The sequence below is a fragment of the Drosophila sulfurigaster genome, chromosome 2R, assembly GCF_023558435.1.
Source record: "Drosophila sulfurigaster albostrigata strain 15112-1811.04 chromosome 2R, ASM2355843v2, whole genome shotgun sequence".
NCBI lineage: Eukaryota > Metazoa > Arthropoda > Insecta > Diptera > Drosophilidae > Drosophila > Drosophila sulfurigaster.
In genome coordinates this window covers 11459543-11481804 of record NC_084882.1, presented here as the reverse complement: position 1 = coordinate 11481804, position 22262 = coordinate 11459543, and the positions used below count along the sequence as shown (strand labels likewise).

General features: G+C 34.3%; 1 protein-coding gene and 1 non-coding gene across 5 annotated transcripts in view; one reads left to right on the top strand and one right to left on the bottom strand.

Annotated features, from left to right (window-relative positions):
- The window catches only part of LOC133838859 (furin-like protease 1), a 174930-nt gene that overhangs the window by 115184 nt on the left and 37484 nt on the right, over window positions 1-22262 (bottom strand). The window lies entirely within an intron of this gene.
- On the top strand, window positions 10371-10441 carry Trnag-gcc (transfer RNA glycine (anticodon GCC)). Its single transcript has one exon. It is a non-coding gene; the product is annotated as a tRNA-Gly (tRNA).

Below are 22262 nucleotides of genomic sequence, written 5' to 3'. Positions count from 1 at the left end.
TCGGATGATTGATAAACTTGAAAAAAAAAAAAAGACAGGTTTGTGGCCTGATCTCTCACGCTTTTGATATTAAGCAGACAATGTCACGCAATCCAACACATATTTTGGTTAATTTACAATCCCAACAATATTCACAGAACCGACACAATACCTTATCAAAACCCTCGCGGCAATTTTGGCCAACGGTTCATAAATCACTCGTGTTGGGCTTGGCACATTAACGATAAAAATAACTATGTATATGTGGTAGATATTGTATAAGTATGATACAGGAAACCCAACGACACATGATGACAGGAAGATTGTCACCGAATGAAAATTTATCCAGGTGACAGCAACAACAATCAAATAACAAGAATAACACCAGCAACAACAACACTTTATGGCTGAACACGTGGAAAACAATAAATCTCCATTAAGTTGAGCGCCTTTCATTAACGGTTTTAGGCACTATAACGCTTCATGCATAAAAAACTACTCCGCATACGTATACGTTATATTACGTATACGTACGGCAACTGGATGTGACGAGTTGACACTAATACACATTCTCACTCATACACACACACACACATTTTCAGCGTTTCGTGCACCTGTCATAAAAATATTTGCGCAAAATATTTTAAGCCGCATTTTGATAAAGGACTTGGTCTAGTTTAACTAACAACTACCGCCCTCGCTTATCCCAGCCCTAGCAACAGCCTGTTCACAGGACATCGGGAACCTGCACATATACTCGTATACATATATATATGTACATATATGTATATATGACAACCATTGTTATTTTGGCCCCTGGAGCAGAGCTTATCTCAGTTCCAGCCGCCGACGTCTATGCTCTCTGCTGTTGTCTAAACAAATAAGTAAAGCTCGCTGCCAAAATGGATTATGCAAAAATGTTGCAACAAATGTGCCACAAACTAGTGGCGAAATATCAAAATTGTGTGTGGTTGGCTTTTAGGCACAACAACAACAGTACAAAATAGTTACAGCAACAACTACAATAGAGAAATCATAAAACTCGCAACAGCAATTGCAACAGGCGTTGTCGGCAATTTTCAATCAATTGTGTTAAATATTTATAAAGTTAAGTATGATTGGTCTAGCTTAAAAAATTGGTCATAATAATAACTAAATCATATAATTTCCGACTGGAAACTAATTGCATTTGTTGCGAGCAAAAATTGCGGATTTAATATTTTCACATATTGCAATTTATTAAAATTACTTAAAATAAACAACACTAAAAATACTCTTTAAAAATAAGTTCGAAAATGATAATGAAAATGATTTTTATTTAAAACTGCGAGACAATTTTTGATTTAACTTCATTTCACATTAAAATATAATACAGTAAATTTAAAGAAACCCACATTAAAAATAAGATTTAAAATCAAGTTTAAGATTTATATTGATGCACTAAGTATTTTTATTTTAGGGTAATCAAAATATATGTAAGTTTACAATGCCAATTGCATTTGCTGAGAGAAAAAGTTCAAGGATTTCATATTTTACAACATAACACTATAAATAAATAAATAGTAAATAGAAACTAAAGACAAGTTAAAAACAAATCATTAGATATTATTATTAGGGTAGCGTTAGTCTACAGGCCAATGTCAAAGAGTAATTATTAACGGAGTAGCGAATTGAATTTAAATCCCGAAACGAATTGAGCGTCAAGTGATGAGAGAGACGTCTCACACAAGATGAAACATATTAAACATTTGTGGTGATTATGCGAAATGGGGTATTTACTTATCTCCTCCTCCTCTCGCCTTCTCGCTCTCTATCTCTAGCTGATTCTCACGGAATAAACACACATGTCGGCGCAAAGCAATTGAGAAGCCAATTGACAATGCACTTAAATGTGACATTAACCGCAAAACATTTCAGCATTAAACTGCAGGAGCTGCGGCTATGCACAAAAAAGGGTTGCAGCCCTCGACTTTCACACATATGTAAATGTCGATTAAGGGACAGTTTTGAAAAAGGGAAAGAGCAATGCAAACAAGAGAAACGTGTCTTGAAGGGGTTGCAATTGGGGCTTAAATAGCCCGAGGCATAATTATATGGCTTATGCATGTATGTTGATTGACAAACAATTGAATTTGGCTTTAAGCCATGCAACAGATACAAATGCGCACACATCGGCTCAAGTTATGGCCACTTGATCTCGCTCAGCCAATTGCACGAAATGCAATTTCGACTCTGATTACACCAAACGGTTTGGGGTACATCGCTCTCTCACTCCCATTCTCTCTCTCTCTCTCCCTCTTTGTGTTTTCGCCCGTTTTGGGAGTGAGGTTTGTTTTGTGTTTTGGTAATTGCTTCACACAATGGAGCATATATGCTAATTTCCCAGTCTGGTGAATGAAATTTTGTGGGCTTATTCACCAGTTATCCGCTGCCCAACCGAAAGGGGTGCACTTCTTTTTTTTGGTTGGTGGGGGTTGTTGTGTTTAGGTTAAGGGTGTCAGTTAGGGGTCAGTTGACCATTGTGTAACTGCGTTGAAAATTTGCCACGCATTATTTTCATATGTCTGTCATTGGGAATGAATCTGCGGCTATTTTGTGCGCCATTTTTGGGGCTCCTCTGGTTATGTCTGTTGTGGCTTTTATGCGAAATTGCTTTTTTTTAGCCTCTCCCTCTCTCATGAGTTTATTGTGTGCGACAGTGGTTCGTATGTATGCGTGTGTGTGCGTGTGGCCTGTATGACAGCACAACAAATGGATGTGTGCACGCTGTCTGCGGCCTGAGAGCAGAGTGTGTGTAGTAACTGCTGTAACCTTATCCACAGGCAGCTATAACTCCATTTTAACCACACATAATCGCTGGGCAAGAGATGAAGTTCCATTTTGTGGTGCGTATCTTATTTACACAGACTTAATAAAGCAACACAAAAGATGCACAAAAATCCCATTTCAATTTATCTCCTTACCATAATATTGCACAATATTCCACATATGAGTTTGGAGAGTAATTCGCTTAATATCAACAAAGAATGAGAAATTGCTCTTACCATATTTGGATAATGCAACATATACTTTGCATGTCGATTTGATAAGCAACTTCGTAACATAAATTAAAAATATTTATATGGAAATTTTGGAAATAATTTGGAACATTGTTTACTTAGAATTAATTAGAGAATATGCATATATATAATTTGTTAGCGTGTATAAAACGTGCTTGTCAAGTATAGAAAAGTTTATCTTTGGAAAAAATAAGAAAAATAATTTAGTTAATAAATTAACACAAAAGGCATAAAAATGTGCTTGTTTAGAAGTTTATTTTTATAAAAATAAGGAAAATGATTTGCTAAGATCACATTTCAATAATATTGCACTATATTCCAATTATGAGTTAAAAAATTGCTGTTGCATTAATTTGGAATTATGATATACAATTTATACTAAAATAAACTAAATTCAAAATAAATTGCAAAATTTATCATCATTCGCTTCAATCACTTGCTCAACATATGAACACATATCATTTGTTAATAGTGCAAGCAAGGAATACCAGTAATTCAGGTTCGACAAAGTCTGACAACACTTCATTGACAGATGACACTCCCAAGGCTCCAATTGAACATGCTACTCGATTTCCTGCTTTAGATCGACAATTGGGAACAAGTCAAAGAGGCTGATGCTGCTGTTGCTGTTGCAGCTGCAGTGTGTGTAGTTCATTTGATTAAAAGAGTGGCAAAACTCGGACAGTATTGAACCTGGACGACTTCAAATGTGGCCACATATCATGCAAGAGAAAAGGTGAAGTAGAGATAGAGAGACAGCAAAAAAAAAATGGAAAAAAGAAAGAGAACAAGGTGAGGGCTGGCTGATGAGGGATTGTGTAAGCCAAATGTGCAAAAATCGAATTGAAATGAAAGCATCAAAGGCAAATGAAATTGAAATCAGGCACAGAATGTGCAGCAAATTGCACAAACTAACCTAAGCGTTTCTCTGTTGGCCGCATTTCCAACATGCCACATCCTCTGTCCACAAAATCTATGTGTGTGTGTGTGTGTGTGTGTGTATGGTATGCCTGATGCCACAGGCCTTGCACCCTGTGCTAAGGTGTTCATAAACTCATCTGTTATATGCATGTACTATATGCATGTGTGTCTGCCAGCCTCTTCACTCGATTGAACATCGCTGAGAACATCGGGGTACAAAGTAAAGCAGGTCATATGGAAATATCTACGATTGCTGACTCTTCGTTTGCCTCGCTTTTTTTCTATGTCGAATTCCTTTTTGCATATTTCTTGCTTAATATTTATTTTTATTACTTGTTTTAATGCATTGCTAACAGCATGATCCAGAAATTCCAATACCAATCAGCTGCATTTCCTGTGCTCAACTCACGCTGTATATTTTTAGAAGCCAACAGCTTGGGGCTTTTAATAATTTTTGGGTATAGTTAATATTTTTGGGAGTTCACATAAATTCAATATTAATTGTGACATCAATCGTCAGGTTTAGATCCGCTAAATGTAATTTCCCCTTCGAAGACCTCGAATTAATTTGAAAGTTCTGTTGTTAGTCAAATAGTCAAAGATCAAAAGCTATAAGTCGACTTTTGCTACTTAGACGCACAACTCAAAAGAGATACCGACAAGACACAATTATAATGTGCCCCAGAAACAGACACAGACAACTTCAAAAGCCAGCAAACATCTTGAGTAGCTTCAACATGCCATGAGGTTTGCTTTAATTATTTTTAAACATTTTCAAGTTACACACAATTCAATCGAGAGACAGACAAACGCGACTCTCTCAATAGCTGACCTTTCATCAAGCTCATAAAAGAGTTTCTGATACACATAAATATATACATATCTACACACTTCTGTGCTCTATAACTAGCCAAGTGGCATCAGTTTTCAGTGAGTTGTGACGTTGGCATTTGCCACTTGAGTTTTATCTACAGTTTCATTTGCATGTTCATTGACATTGAAATGCGTTTCATGGTCCGTTCACTTCATCTTCAGTGAGTTTAATTATCCATCAGTTTTCTGAGTCAGCGCTCAAATTTAATTTAAAAGTGTAGAAAAAAAAGTGAAGAGACGTACAAGAAATAACAACTATTATTTGCCAAAAATAAACTCAACAATAAGTATTTGGAGTGACAACCTTGAATTGTTCAACATTTTGCGTGGTACAAGTATTATTCATTAAAGTTTTCAATTGAATGTCAAGTGGCTCGTGTTTATAAGCGGAAGTTGTGTCTTATCTGAATCTTTGCTCTTTTCCTTCTCTGTACCAAAAATTGATTTTTGTTCATCTATTTTTGTATTTGGAATTATGACAAGTTGTTATGAAGCGGCCACTCATCAGTGTTTAAAATATTGTTGTGTATTTTTTAAATTATTTGAAATCTGTGCAAAACTTTGTCAAGGTTTTTGCTTAGTCAATAAACCAATTAAGTGAAACTTTATAATTAACAAATCTGATTTCGTCCATCAACTATTCCTTTGAAGTAATATTAAAAAAGTTCCATCATCAATTGCATTTTTTGTTTATAAAATCAGTTTATGTCGTTTTATCGCATTTAGGTCATTGAAACGGAAATGGTTCTAGGCTTTCCGAGCAAAAAATGTTCATTAACATTAAACAAAAAAAGATTATTTATATCTTCTTGATTTTTTTTTTGCTGAGCTTTGTATCGCGTTTTTTACGCATTTCTCACGTGTGTTCGGTTGTAAAATAAAATGTTCACGTAAATTAAAGTCAGCAATTTGCACATATATTTTTATTTTTATTGCATTTCTCTCCCCGCCTTAAGCGCTAATGACAGGCTTAATATACGAGTATACGAGTTAAAAATAAATACCTTTGCTATATAGCCAACCGTCTGATCGTAGAGTCAACACTCGACTGCATTTGTACATTTAATCTCTCGCTTTTTTCCCGAGCATGGGAATACCCTAATATAATAATAACAACAGCAGCTGATTTGAAATTCCTGATAATTAATGAGTATTTTAATACGATTGCCAGCACGATTGCAATTAATCCAATGTAGGGTTTTCACATAATCAGACAAAAATGAATTTAATTATATACAATAAAAATGTACGAGATTGTAGATATATAATTCGAGCAACTATAAATTATACAATAAACTTTTACAGCAACAGCTTTGCCATTTATTTATATGTTTATCTTAACTTATCTAGATAAGATAAGAAAGAAAGTAATCTCTATATCTAATACTTTTGTATTATACAATATTAAAGAAAAAACACAAATTTATTCCATTTTCATGCCCTCAACACTTAAAATCAAAATGTCAATAAATACGATTACAAATATAGCTCAATTAAGAGCAGTGTCTTGATTTTACCCTACATTTTGTAGATCATAACAAATTGTTTACACACTCTTTGGGTTGCTGAACTTTCTGTTATCGTGCAGTGAATGTTGTAATCAGTGCAATTAACAGCACAGACTGAGACGCTCGCAAAGAAGCAGAGAAAATACGTGAAATATTTACAAAGCGTTCCGGTGACCAAACACATTAGACCGATGCTAATGAAAAACACAAATTAGCGCACTGAGTCGTCGACGGGATGACTTTTGAGAAGTGCCAGGCGCAAAAAGTATCTCAGAGATACGTAAAGATTCGACGAATAGCAACATTCAATTTGCTAAATAATTTTCAATTTACGCACAAATGCCATGCTAATGAGCCATATTATGTTCAAGATTTATGGATGATTCCCATAAAAAAAAAAGCGCGTCAACTGCAGAAAGAAACAAGCTAATGAAGCTGGAAGTGTCGCGTTTTTTTTTACATTTTCAAAAACTAGAGCATTTCAATTAACAGGTGCCACGCTCATCAACAGTTAGATGCACTCAATTGAACGCTAATAGAAACTGTATTTTCCACACCCATTGAGGGCTTAATACATTTGTCATGAAATGTGTTACACACGAAAGCCCGAGACAGACTTTATTATGCATTATGTATTTTGTTAGGAGAAACAAATTGACTCTGAAAAGCGCAGAGTTCACAAACGATAAAAATATATATTCCGTGGAAAGGGCATTTAGAATTCTGTAATTATATAATCTTGACGTATCGATATTGCGCATTCATTTGTTGAATACGCCGGCAATTGATGTGCGACTCAAATATTTTGTGTGTGTGTGTGTAATTACCACTGGGGAAATTATCACCGAGTAGCTAAGTTGTTTTGCGCGTGACTTCAAAATAGTTCACTCCTAGTTGTAATCGAACACGAAGCCCTCTATAATTTCGAATTACGAAACGAACATGAAAAATGTAATATTTTAAGCGGAACATTGATTGAGTTAACGATAAAATACAAACATACATACATATTATTACTTTTGATAAGCCGAAAATGTACCATTATTTATCGAAAGCAATAAAAAAATTAAATAATGTATGAGCTTATTATTCTTGTGGAATTACGCTGTAATAGCAATAATTTCTTGAGAAATGCTATTATTAGATTTTTTTATCGACAGTACCCATTATCGTCAAAAAAAAGGAATTAGCGCGCAGAGTTTAATTTAAATATTTTCCGCCACACTTATAGCCCTTTTTTGTACCCACTAACCATACAGTAGAGGGGTATTATAACTTTGTGGCTGCAAGAAATTTATTCTTTTTTTTATATATTCATTATCAGCGTCAACAACCCAGACAATATATATAGCTAAGTCCGTCTGTCAGTCCGTATGAACACATAGAACTTAAAGACTAAAAGAGATAGAAATATATTTGTTTTCGACAATTTCCACGCTGATCAAGTTTGCTTCAAATTTTTGTAACGCCCACTTCTGCCCCCGAAAATCAAAAACAATTTAATAACAAGCGCAATTTTTAGGCTAGTCTCGTTTTTTGGCATATAAATAAAAACTACAGTTTTTATGATTTCTGAAAATTTAGTTGGGAAAAACGACTTCAAAGTTGCCTTAGTTGCCAATCTGGTATATTTTGTAATCTATAGTATATTTTGAATGTCGAATTAAAACAATATACCAAATATATACTTTTGTATATTTTAGTATTTTTGTGGTATGTTGATTGAGTATATTACGAGAAAAATACTGAACTGTTTTGCCCCTATTCAAAAGCCTTCTTAATTGCTATTATTTTCCTTTGTGTGTTGCTCTAAGTTTTACAACGCCACACATTATTTAACCTATCTAATTCTTTTTATCTTTCTTCTTGCTTATGTCTCCACTCTGAGTAATAAACACTTCCACAAATTGCAAGTAAATTATTAAAACTTCACATTACCATTTGAGCTGCAGCTGAGCAAAATTCAATTTGGCTTACCTGTAAATAAAATAAAGGTAAAATATAATTACTAATCATAGATGCAAAAATAAGAACTTAATCTCATAGAACTAAGCATTCGAGGATTTTCATTTGCACACTCGTACGTATAAATGCAATAAGTATTTTGTTGATAACTACTTCACTTCAATTATGAGCGAAATAATTCAGAATTTGCAGACAAAGACAGTGTCTTATTGAGAGATTTACATTTTCGATTCAACAATAAATATTATTAGTTACGGAAAATGCACAATTTTGCAGCGTATTGAATGAGAAAACATTGATAAGCTCGGCTAATAATGAATGCGACTGGAAGCCAAGCACTTACTTAGTGGGTTCTCTTAATTACATGCGAACCACACTCAACTGTTGTTGCGCAGTAGAAATGGAGTCAAGTCGAGGGCACAGACAGTCTGTTCTGTGTCGTTTCCAATCTCAAAATGGCAACTGCAAATGCTAATGACATGCAGCATCATCTCATGGCGCATTAGTAAAACTAAATTAGGTCTTAACATAATAATGAAAGCCGACTGCAGAATGCTCCTACATACATGCTGCAGACCTTCATATAACATAAATGCTCTATGAAAATGCAGCAATGAATTCATGCATTACCATACAAATTTTTCATCTTTCACCTTACTTTTGAGTTAGGGTATGATTATGAGTTACATTCGTAAGCAAGTTACAGCAGAAGCGAGCAGAGAGTGAGGGTTAAGTTTAGTTTGAGCTACAAGTTGGGCATGTTTTCATTTCGAAGATTTTGATGCTTGCCTTTAGACTAATTTCAATTAGTTTGAGTGCGGGCCTAGAGATGGGATTATTCTCCTCTGATAGCTGGATCTGCTTGCCGAATACTAATTACGCAATTGACTTAACGAGCCATGTCATAACGACAACGACAACAGCAATTGTGATAGTCGTTATTCACAATGCCGTTAGCCTTTTTGCCAACCAAATTTGACTGCAACCAGACCGAGGACGAGCATAGAGCACAGCCTCGTATACGTAATATCTGTGCGTTATTACGAGTACTCGCATGTTTGACATTATTATGCAGATTTCAACTACAATTTTATATATTTGATTAGATTTTTAGGCCAGGCGGCCACAACCATTTTGTATAATTGCCAAAACCTGTCGGCCTGGCCAGCCATCAATCAGACTAATTAAAAAGTCACATACAAATTAGCCAGCAAACTGTTTTTATGCTCAATGTGGGAGGCTCGCTTCGCCTTCCTTCAGTTGTCTGCATTGTTTTTAATTTTGTGCTCATTTACATTTAAATTAAATTCTTTTGTCTGCATTTATTTCTTAAATTTTTCGCTGTCGTACTTTACTTTCATGTTTCTATTAATTTATTTGCTTGGAATTTAATTACGCTTAATGTTTGTTTTCTTGCATACTATTTTTTTTTCTGCTGCCATTCTTGTATCACATTCTCTCTCTCCTTTTGCCTTTGCACTGTCTTCAATCTTTGTCAGTCGGTGCCTCAGTTGCTGTCTCAGTATCTTATTACAATTCTTGCAATTTACGCAATTTATAATACATAGTTACATTTTTGCTGCTATTGTTTTGCAAGTTGTGTTCATGTTATTTGGTTTGCGAAGTGCCTTTCATCGTTATATTTTGTTTTAAATTGCAAATTCGATTGCAAAAAAACAAGTTTCTTGAATCAATAATACTTACGACACATTTCAAGGGAATCAAAACGATAATTCAAATCACACAAATGCAAATACTATATAAACAGTAACAAGTCCACTCATATAAATTCTAGGAATAATGAATAATTAAATGTTATATATATGAGATGTTTTACTTCATCGCATGAAATCGCTTATCAAATTCGTTATAGTTTCTCTATTGCGGTTTTGTGTGTTGGTCACTGATTTGTCTTATCAACTGAACTTAGTGTCTATTCATACTAGCAAATGCCTTGACTATTAGTAAAAGTTGATTAGACCTGTGTCGACCGGTTTGTCTAAAAATAAACCTATCGATAGATAGCTAATACTTATTCATGCTTCGCGAGGAGATGAGCAACAAAGCATCGGTGGTTCAGTGGTAGAATGCTCGCCTGCCACGCGGGCGGCCCGGGTTCGATTCCCGGCCGATGCAAATTAATTTTTTTTATTTTATTTTTATATATTCTTTTATTATTTATTCTTTCATTTCTTTAATTTTTTTTATTCTTTCATTTCTTTTATTTTTTATTCCTTCATTTCTTTTATTATTTTGTATACCTTCATTTCTTTTATTATTTTTTATTCCTTCATGTCTTTTATTATTTTTTATTCCTTCATTTTTTTTATTATTTTTTTATTCCTTCATTTCTTTTATTATTTTTTATTCCTTCATTTCTTTTATTATTTTTTTTATTCATTTCTTTTATTATTTTTTTATTCATTATTTTACTTAATTTTAATCTTTCGTTTCATTTACTTTATTTAATTCTTTCATTTTTTTACTTTACTTAATCCTTTCATTTTTTTACTTTATTTAATTCTTTAATTTGTTTACTTTATTATTTTCTTTCATTTCTATTATTTTTATTATTTTATTTGTTATTCCTTTATTTTTGTTCTTTTATTTGTTCATTCTTTTATTTTTTGTATTATTTTATTTATTATCCCTTAATTTTTTTAATCCTTTATTTTGTATTCTTTAAGTTTTTTATTCTTTATTTCTTTTTATGAATATATTTTCCTTTACTCTTTTATTTATTTTTTATTTCTTTTTCTTTTCTTTAAATACTCAAACCTTTAATCTCAAGCCTATTATTTATATTTATTATTTTATAAAGCATATATCTAGAAAGACTTAAGCTAATGAAAATAAATTGCACAAATTGGATTGAGGTCTGGTTTATATTTTATGAACAGGCCCAGCTGACGCACGTCAACACATGAAAAGCGGTCACATCAAAAGTAGTTCAAGAGTTTATTACAGTTTCCAAAAAGTGGTCATAGAAGTACTAAACTTTTTGACTAAATGGGTTCTGCTAAATGGTCATAACTAATGAATGGTATGCGTTTAGCTTGCAGATGATAAAAACGGTTTGCAATTTGTTTGCAGCAAAACTGGAAAGCAGTCAAGAATCTGCCACATGAATGCAAATCATACCAACTACTAAAAAGTAGAAAGTCAAGTGGATTTGTTGTTTTTTGCTGCTGCTGCTGCTGTTGCTGATGCTGATGTCGTGGCTTATCGCTAGCCAGACTCTAATTGCTTTTGCTTCGCTGACTTGTTGTTTTCCTGTCCTTCCTCCTCCCCCGCAAACATGTTACGCAAAATACCCCAGACAAGCCCCCAGACGAATGTACCTTATACCACTGGACCCCAACAATGCGAATGAATACAGTGTAGTCCCCAGAGCAGTAGCCAGTTATGAATTCCAACGCATGTGTGAATTTTACCCCTATTACTCATTCACAAAAAAAAAAAACCCCCAAGCAAAAGGAACTCTCAAGGGTAAAATTAATTTCATGTTGTCAACAATATTTTTGCATACTCCGAAAATACCCCCAAAATGGAGCAAGGGGAAAAGGAAATGGACATGAACCTGACTCCATGTGAGGGGTTGTAACTTTTAATTAGAAACCTCTGGTTGAGTTCTGCTCTCTTTCTCTCTTTCTGTCTGTCCCTCTCTCTTATTCGTTTTTCTGTACGTGTTGTTAATTTGTGTAATCGGTATTTATACCGTTTGTATGTCTGTCTGTTTGTTTGTTTGTGGTCATTATATCATTTAAACTGATAGTTTTATGTCAGTTGTGTCGCTTAGTTGTGGGTTAAGTGTGTGTTTAAGTGCTTTTAGCGAGTCTCCAAAGGTTTTGTCAAAGTTCAAAGTTTCCAAGCAACAAAAGTTCAACTTACAATGAAAGCAGATACTTTCATATGTGTGTGTGTGTGTGTTTAGAAAATTATCATAGGGAAAGAGGTGAGAGAATTTTCGGTGTCCCTTTTCAAGAATAAACACGCAAAGAATAAGTTTGTAAAGTTTTTGAAAGGTTGCCAACTTGTTTACCTATTAAGATGGATCAATGAAACTTTGATGTCATGAAGGGTTCAAGCGATTCAGGCACTCTGGCCCCTAATGTCATTTAATTCGCGAATTTAAAAACTAAATGAAATAAAATAAAGTTTAAAAGTCGCAACTACTCTAAATCTATGCTAACAACTTCCACTTTTGGGGTGCGGGCAAAAAAAAATAGTTGGGAAAAAATAAATGTTTGATTTAGAGTGCGGCACAGAATCTATCTCCAGCCTGGCAGCCGACGGCTTTTAAAATTGGCACTGGCCGCGTTTTAATTACGAAACTTTTGTCATGGAACTTGCATATCCTCCGCAGCAGGACACACCAAAAAGGACAGTCCCAGAGGGACAGCGACCAGAAGCACAACGATGACCAAATTTACAGTGCAAGTTGTTTCGGCAGTTTGTCGTCGTATTTATTTAAGCTTCAATGCTTCGATGCTTCTTCGCCATCTCCATCTCCTTCTCCTTCTTTTGCTTGCGCGTCAGCACTCACTTTTTTATACGTTTGCACAGCCCCATTTTTCCTGACCCCTTCACCATTCATTTCCTTCTCGTTGAAGTCTACTTTGGCGCTGGGGGCACATCAAACAATCATTAGCATCAAGAGCAGACGAGAAAGTTTTCGCCATTTTCCCTTATACCCTCAAAAAATGGGTTTAGCGTATTTTTGGCATTCGCCAAGGGGTAAGTAAAGTCGAGAAGGAAGAGAGTGTTGTGTTACACTTTACGGAAGAGAAATAAAAATAAAATGACATTAAAAAAGTACACCGAACAGCGACTATAACATACTCAGTGAAATATTTTGTACTTTAAATTTTGTGATGGCAACTGAAAGCTTTTAATCACTTTGATTATCTCTATCTACAATACACCCCTTTACTTTCTCAGCTAGGGTATTCAAGTCCTTCGAAGCTTTTAAAAACTAAACTAAATATATAACTGGATGCAGCTCAAAGACTTTGTGACAATTAATTATTTTTTATTTTATTTTGATTTTCGGACACTTTTAATGAGGCACTCTCAATTAATCTTAAGTCTCAGTTGCCAGCTAAAATAAGTTTATGCTAAACTTTTAGCTAACCTCATTTTCCATTCCCATTTGTGTCCAGCTAATCAGTGAGTCGCCAGACAGCTCTGACCTTCATTCTCTAAAAATTTGCACATTTATTTTTAGACGACTCTACAGAACATATAATATGGTATATTGTATGTATGTAGATTACTGGAATCTATTGATAACCCTGACAACACCTCCGCCCGCCGCCTGTTTTCTATTGTTTATCACACTAATGACAATTAAATTTGCATTTCTGGATTTTATTGCATTCATTAGCAGCAATTAGATTCGCCATTCGTAATTCAAATAAATGAAATACGGCGCAATAATTTCTCTATGCTATTTGGACGCATTTCCAATTGTTGTAATTGTTTGCTCTGTGTCTCTGTATGATATGATATCATAGAATGTTTGCACATTCGCAGTACTATAAATAAGTTTATGGTGTTTGCAAAATGCCTGCAACTAATTGTAATTTAATATGCAAATAATTATGCCTGCAATTGCATGTTATTTATTTAACACAAATTAATTTAATATTTAAATTCAACAGTTTATTGGTCAAATCACACGAAACTAAAAGTGCGAGGTAATTTAAAATATTCATTTTTGTAATGCCAACTGCCGAAAATGTCGACAAATTTCATGAGTATCATGCTAATTTAATAGCAATTTAAATGCTAACAAATGCTTTATTACATATAATTGCCCCCAAATTAGTTGATAATAATACGAAAACATTTTACAAAGGCTGCCTAAAATAAGTTTGCAACATTCTTTTGACAATCCCTTTCTGTATCCTTTTCCTTTTCAATTGCAGGACACTTTACAGAAAGGGCAACAGGCCCATCTTTCAGGCAATTTAACAAAACGAAACTGAAACCCCGAAATGAAAACCCCGCCTTTTCATAAATCCTTATGAGCATTAATAATCATTAGTTCATACATATCACTCGCTTGTATTTTCATTCTCTACATACATATAAACACGGACATGTGTTCAAAAATAAAAAAAAAGAACGACAAAAAAAGAAGAAAATTGTCCCAAATGTTATTTCTCTCTTTGTTTGTCCGTTTGCCTTTGGCTTGTGCCATTTTACAATTTGTCAAATTCACTCAACTGTATGACCAAAACTCTCCGACTCCGCCCACAAACGCACATAAGTAAAAGGGAAGCAGCTGAAATATGAAGCCGAAAACAGAAACAGAATCCGAAACAGAAACAGAAAAGCCCAAGATGAAGGCTAAGGCTTAAACCTAGTCCAGATCCAGATCCCCGACTAGAGCTTCAGTTACAAGAGCCGTAAACCCAAATAAACACAAAAAGTAAACATGAAATTGCACATTTTTCACATTTCGCACATCATTTTTGTTATTTTTCTGTGTTTCCCAATACCCTACAATCCATTCAAATGATGGAGCATTATGAGCTATAACTTTTAAGTTATTAAATATGCAATAATCATCCTTTTTTTCTAATCTATTTAAGAACTGCTTAGCTTAGGGTATCTACTAGTTGAGTTCACTTCTTATACATACATAAATACATTCCTAGCCAGCACTAAACAACAAAATTAGGGTCATTTTTGAGGCTGTTTTCGAAGTGTGGGGTGTGTGTGAAATATGCGTATTGTGGCTTCCTATTGCTCTCGCTTTTTTTCTGTTTGGGGGGTCGGACGTTTTGCTTGTTGTTCTTAACCCTTATCAAATACATTTTTTTGCTCAACTGATTACAATATTATTTTACGTTTTTGCCCGAGTCTGAGTGTGATTTATGTTTATCAGTGTGTGTGCGCGTGTGTGTGTGTCGAGCTTTAATCTTAGCTATTTCTGCTTTTGTTCTATCATCATGTGTGAATTTATTCTATTCCTTTTTTGTCACGATTTGCAATCAATCGTAGTATATTCTTTTTTTTTGCAAATTTGCATAAAAATTTGTTTGTTATTTTCTAATTTTTTTTGAAGCAAAAACTACAAAATAAATTCCCATTTAAATACAATTTGAATGCATCTCCTTTTCTTTTTTATTGAATTTGCCTTTCTTTTGTGTGTGTGTCAAGCGAATGCTCAACAAACATTTCCTTTTGGCTCGTGGTTTATCTGCTACTCCAAAGTCACGAGTGCACTTATTTATGTCAAACTTAAAGCAAAAGTTTTTTTGCTTTCCCGTGGAGCACCTGGCGCAAAAGGATTTCTCCAACTCGTTCAACTCGACAGTTTAGCCCGCCAACTCCCACCACTCGGTTCGTTTGGTTAATTAATACCAAACCCAAAAGAAAAGGAGGATAAAACAAGCGAGATTCACGATCACTCACATTCACATTCAGTTATATCAATGCACTTTGCTGTGAACTTGCAATTGAACTGGTTAAAACTTTTAAGTTGCACTTTATCTTTATCTTTGCATAGGCTGCGCTCTGATTTACAGTCTGCAATTTGTAGAGCGCAATTATAAAGCACAACCGAAACCTTAAATTGCTTTTGAATCTATAAAAAAGTAGACTTTATTTTTATCTATATAATATTCCTACAATTTATAAGCAATCTTCCAAATCAATCTTAATATTGTCAAAAGATTTCTATATTATTCTATTTATTTTTTAATCAATAAAAAATTAAACTCATTACTATTCAAGTGTCATTAATTAATCCTCTCTCAGAAAAAAAAGCATTTTCTGATTTATTCTATCTATATATTTCAATCAATAAAATAATTAAACTTTTTACTATCTTTTTTTATATTTCTATTTAAAAAAAAGTGATCTTTAAGCCATTTCATTGCATATTTATGCCTACAATTAAATTTTATTAGACAATCTCGCTCTCATTTGTCTGACAAACGATTTTAAAAATAAGTTTCCCATATTTCTATGGTGCAATATTATGTCTGGATGTACTTCAACACTGCGTGCTCATTACAAACTAATTTCAAGTGTTAATCTATATGTTTATTGTGCATAACCTACTAAATGCAGGCTGCTAATTGAGAGAAGCTACCATAAATGTCACATGATAATGATTCTATTGAATTTGCTATCCCCCAGGCCACTAACCCAGCGCCTTCACCAAAACACAAACACAAACAACAACAGAAACAGAAACTCTGAAATCATAAGAATAAACAAACATTTCAATACGGAATGCAAACACGTACACACAACGCAACTCAACGCATTACGTATAAAGTTCACCCTATCCCAATGGAAATCCCAAGAAATACAGCAACAACATGAACAGCGTTGAGAATGAACAATAAAAAAAAAAAACGTAAAGTAAATAAATGCACAAAAGAAAATTACCGCTTTCCATTTGTGGGACAGGCAGCATTTAAAAATCTCACAATCAGTGCAACAATTTAATAAATAACGCAAGCCATGTCCAGACAGTAAGAGAGTGAGACAGAGACAGAGAAGGAGAGAGTGAGGGACAACAGAGAAACTACTGTCTGTCTGTTTATTAAGGGCGTGGGAGGTACGAACAGTTGCTGAGGCTGAATCTGAATCTGAATCTGAAGCTGAGGCTGCTACTGAAAATGACAAGTCTATGTACACAGTGTTGGCATGTGATCAACATTAATGTTGCATGGAAAGGAAGGGCATGTCATTGCGTTGCATACACACAAAGTGCTGGCAATTGCCACAACAGTTGGGCCAGGCAAATGAATGAGTTTGTAGCTCAGCAGCAACTTCCAGACTCATGTGCAACAGCTGAGAAGCCAATGACTTTAAAGCTATAAGTAATTAGAAACGATAATTTTTAATAATAAGTAAAACTAACAAAAGTACAGTTACAGTAAATATTATTAGATTGAATATGAAATAAAAATCACGATAAAAATTAATAAGGCAAAAAATCATAATATTAGAAAAGTAAATAAATAAATAATATACTAATCTATTCAGATATAATATAATTTATTTAAGAAATTATCACAACAATTATACATAACAAGTACGAATTAATAATAAGAATTATCAAAAGAAGGATTTATAACAGAGCTACGAATTATTAATTCTACCAAAAAATTATAATATTTTTGTTAAGCGAGGAATAATATGAATTGGCATAAAAATTGCCACAACAAAACTTAAAAGCTAAAAAATAATCATCACTATCAAATATATATAGAAAATAAAGAATATAAATAATAAAACAAATAAATATTATACAGATCATATAAGAAATAATTAAAATGACCATAAAAATGATCACACCACATATTTATAACATCAACTGGAACTAATAATCATAATAAAAATTAATATTAATGTGTACAATGAATGTAATTATAAAATCGAGCATATTTGGAGTCTTGAGGACTATTAACAAGTAAGAAAGTTACAGTCGAGTGTGCTCGGCTGTGAGATACCACTACCCATTTTTAATAAAAGGCAAAATATTGCGGTATCATTTTGAAAATATACCGAAAATACTTTAAAAATACTAAAAATATACCAAATGGTATGTTTGGTATATCAATATAGTACAATTCAAAATATACCATAGACGGCTCAATATACCAGATTGTCAGCCAAAGTAACTAAGACCCTCATAAGTAGGCGTTTTTGCCCATACAAAAGTATTTCTTTATAACTTCCACAATTTTTATCTGATCGCAACCAAATTTTCAGGAATCATAACTACTATAGCTATTATTATATATACCAACTCTAGCAACTCTAGCTTTAAAATTACGCTTGTTATTCGATTTTTTGATTTGCGGGGCGGAAGTGGGCGTGGCAAAATTTGAAACAAACTTGATCTGCGTGCAAACATAACAAATGCTGTCGAAAAAAAATTATAGCTCTATCTCTCGTAGTCTCTGAGATCTAGGTGTTCATACGGACAGACGGACGGACACACAGACACACAGACGGACAGACGGACATGGCTATATCGTCTCGGCTGTTGACGCTGATCAAGAATATATATATACTTTATAGGGTCGGAGATGCCTCCTTCTACCTGTTACATACATTTCCTGCCGGCACAAAGTTATAATACCCTTCTACCCTATGGGTAGCGGGTATAAAAAGGTCGATCTTCCTCCCTTTTTCACTTCCGTTTAGTATATACCTTGGAATAATGTCGAACTTACTATATGAAGTGCCTTGAAGTCATAGCTGCCATTTGATTTTATGCGCCTTTGAGTTGCATCGCAGCGGCAATCATTGAAATCACAGACAGCTCACTGCAGGGCTTATGAGAGATGCAAGCGCACACATGGATATATATGATGACTATATAGTATGTGTGCAGAGACATAAACACTAGCATCCACACTCGCACAGGCAAGGATGTTGGGCAAACAGCTGCAGCCAGCGTCAACGTCGCAACCACAGCAACAGGAGCACCAGCAGCACAAGCAGCATCAACAGCAGCATCAACAACGGCAGCAACAGCATCATTATCATCAGCTGCAACAGCAGTTGCAACATGAGCTGCATGCCCCCATCACTAGCAACATGATTACAAACATGCGCTTGGCATTATGGCTGAGGCTATGCACCCAATAGCTGATACTCCCTCCCTCCATTCCAGTGTGCCCTCCCCTGGCGTCACTACGACGCCACAGCTCCGCCACTTGTCCGACTGACATTAATAAATCGCTTTTATAGCATCAACTCAGACTCTTGTCGGTGTCTGCGAGCCGAGTAAACTGCAGCTTCAACTGGCAATAATACTCTCCTCTCTCTCTCTCTTTCGCTATCTGTGTGTGTCTATGGGAATGTGCGCATGTGTATGTGTGTGCGTGTGTGTGTTTGTATTTGTTGTTGTCACTTGTTTGTTCCTAAGGCCGAGCTCCACTCGGACTATGCTTTATTAATTCCACATCATTGCTGACGCTTGAACGCACAGTTCAATGAGTTCATCTCCCTCTTCCTCTCTTCCTCTCTATCTCTCTCGCCGACACTCTTCCGCCTTTTCTCAATGTGTCTGCTCTACTATCTTCCTCTGTCTCGCTCTCTTGTATATTTTGCTGGTGTGACCCATAAAAAAAAACACACACACACGAATGCTGCAACCGTTTCTTTGTTTACACTCACACCCACACACACATAAACAAAAGAGGTTTCTTTTTTTGGGGAGGGGTCCGTCGTAATCGCAGCAAATGTCAAATTTAAAAGTGATGACAGCACAACGGCAAATGATCATGATCTTCAGTTAATGCCCGACACGAGAGATGAAGACATTATGGATTAGGTTGCGTTATGGGTGGCCTAGCATATGACTTTAAAATAAGAATGAGATTATGAAACTTAGCAACAGCTCCAGAGCTCGAATCATCAGAGTGTAATTATATTCCATATAGAAATTGTGAAGAACACGCAATCTGACAACGATATAATGACTGCTTCAGTGGAAACTATTTAATGTCTCTTATATAGCTAGGAATGTCAAATGCAATTATCAAATGACATGAGTGAATTTAGATGAATTAATCGGAAACACGATACTTATAAAGTAGATAAATCAAATAAAACGAAAACAGTTCCAAAAAAAAAAATATAAGTCAGAAACTTAAACAAACGACATTCTATATATCACATAATATTCTAAAGAGAATACAAAAATATTAGAATTCAAGAACAAATTTAACTATATAGAATTGCAACGAAACTAATCAATGAAAGACTTGAAATACAGATGTACTCACAAATACAAAATAAATAAAAAAAGAAGTTGAACAAAAAATAATACAAATATAAAAAGAATTTAACAAATTAATATCTAATTATATGTACTATAGAGTCAGATCTTAGTATTAAGATGAACATATTTTTAATGAAAGTTACGAGTATGGATTTAATGCAAATGCAAAGTAATAATAATGGTTTTATTCCATATTTTAAAGTATATCAACGTGTAACATTAATCAATAAAGAGTACATTAAGAAACCTCAAATCAAACTAAAAAGTAAAATAATAGAAATAAGCATCAATAAAGAGAATTTAACAAATTAAGATCGAATTACAATAACAAACAAGATCTTTTTAGTGATGTTAAGAAAAACTGATTTTCAAAACCAATAAAAAGTAACGAGCTGTCTACTAAACTAAAATGTTTGACTTATATTAACAATTACCATAAATCAATACATATTTTATACGATTCGAATAATCACAATATGTTTGTGTGAAATTTATTTATGTGCATATAGAAAGGTTAACTAAGAGCAACCAGTATTTTTTGCTGTTTGAAAAACTCAGCAATAATTTAGAAATAATATCTCAACATTCCGTAGAATACGAATACGAATTTGCAAACTCACATTCGAGTTTTATTTCCAATGCAAATCGAATATTCAATTAATAAGATTAAATTTTATCTCTGCCCGATAGTGCAAACAAACCACACGATGTCATCTATCAAATAACTTCAACACGCTTATTAACATTTTATTATAATGATATGTAAATGGCATGCAACAGTCACATGCTCACTGCTTAGCCATGCTGAGCCACAACCTCAAGCTGACAAAATGCACAACACGATGATGACAACGATGATGATGATGATGATGATCACACAAGGCCGACCTCTCGAAGACACACTTGGGAGTTTTTTGGTTTTCATTAATCTGTGAGGCGACGCCGCAATGTGGAATATATTAAATTTGTGAACTCGCATTAACATTTAAATTTGTTTTCAATTTTGTCAACCAGGAATGATTATGCAGATACTAGATAGAGAGATGGCCCAACAGCATTCGACTCGTTTCAACTAAATTTGTCACCTCTAGAGACAACAAACCCATCCATGTTTCCATGTTTCCATGTTTATTATGTAAATTGGCCAAATGCCGTCAGTTCAACAGCCACCGTTTTCTTCTTCTCATCAATCTGCTGTTAACAAATTGTCAATAGACAAAGGTATTATTGTTTTGGTAGTTGGCGCCTAAACTGCGCTAAGAAGTTTTGATTGTCAAATATTATTAATATGTATAGAATTTGCTTTCTCTAAATGGGTTTATTCACACTCGAAGCGATTTCGGGGGAATTGCTTCTCATTATTAAAAAGGGCAGTTGCAGCGATTTTACATTCCATTTGGTCGACAGCTGGTGCCAATTTCCAGCACAGCTGACTCACCGCATTTTTGTTGTTGAGTTGATGAGTTGTTGAGGGTTTTTTTGTTTTCACACGTTTTTTGTTTGAAGAAGAATTGAAATTCGAACATCGCACTTATGTTAATGAAACGAACCGAATGACACACACAAATATGCAAACAAACAAATACGAAATTGACGAGTTCGGTTCTCGCTTTTGAAACTGTGTCAAGTTCATTTTGCAATTTTCTTTCTTTCTGGCGTTATCAAAATTCAAACAAGAGACCCAACATTTCTCCTCTACCCCGCTGAACGTTTGAGAATATTTTAACATCGAGCACATGTGTTGCATTTTTAATAGGAGGAAGCAATACTCGACAATCGAATTATAAAATACAAACACAACCTCGAAATTTACTTCTGTGAAAATTCTTCGAAATATTCTACATTTTACAGGGTAACGCTGAGTCGTTGACACTCGCTTAAAGTAATTGTATTTGTTTTTATTAATCAGAACAAACAACAAATTTCGTTATTTATTCAACTTGCAGTCAACGAAATTGTCATATTTGCACAATTCTTTTGCTCTTCACGTATTTGTGACGAAAATAAAAATATCACTATTTATTTGCTCAAACGGTTGAGGGGGAGGCGTGTACCCCTTGGCCCACAAAATAAAAATAAGAATGTGCTTTTAGACTTACGCATTGACAAATTGTGAATGAAGCAGAATCAACAGAACAGCGTACGTACCTGCAAATATAAAATGACAACAAATTTAGTAAATAAATTGTAATT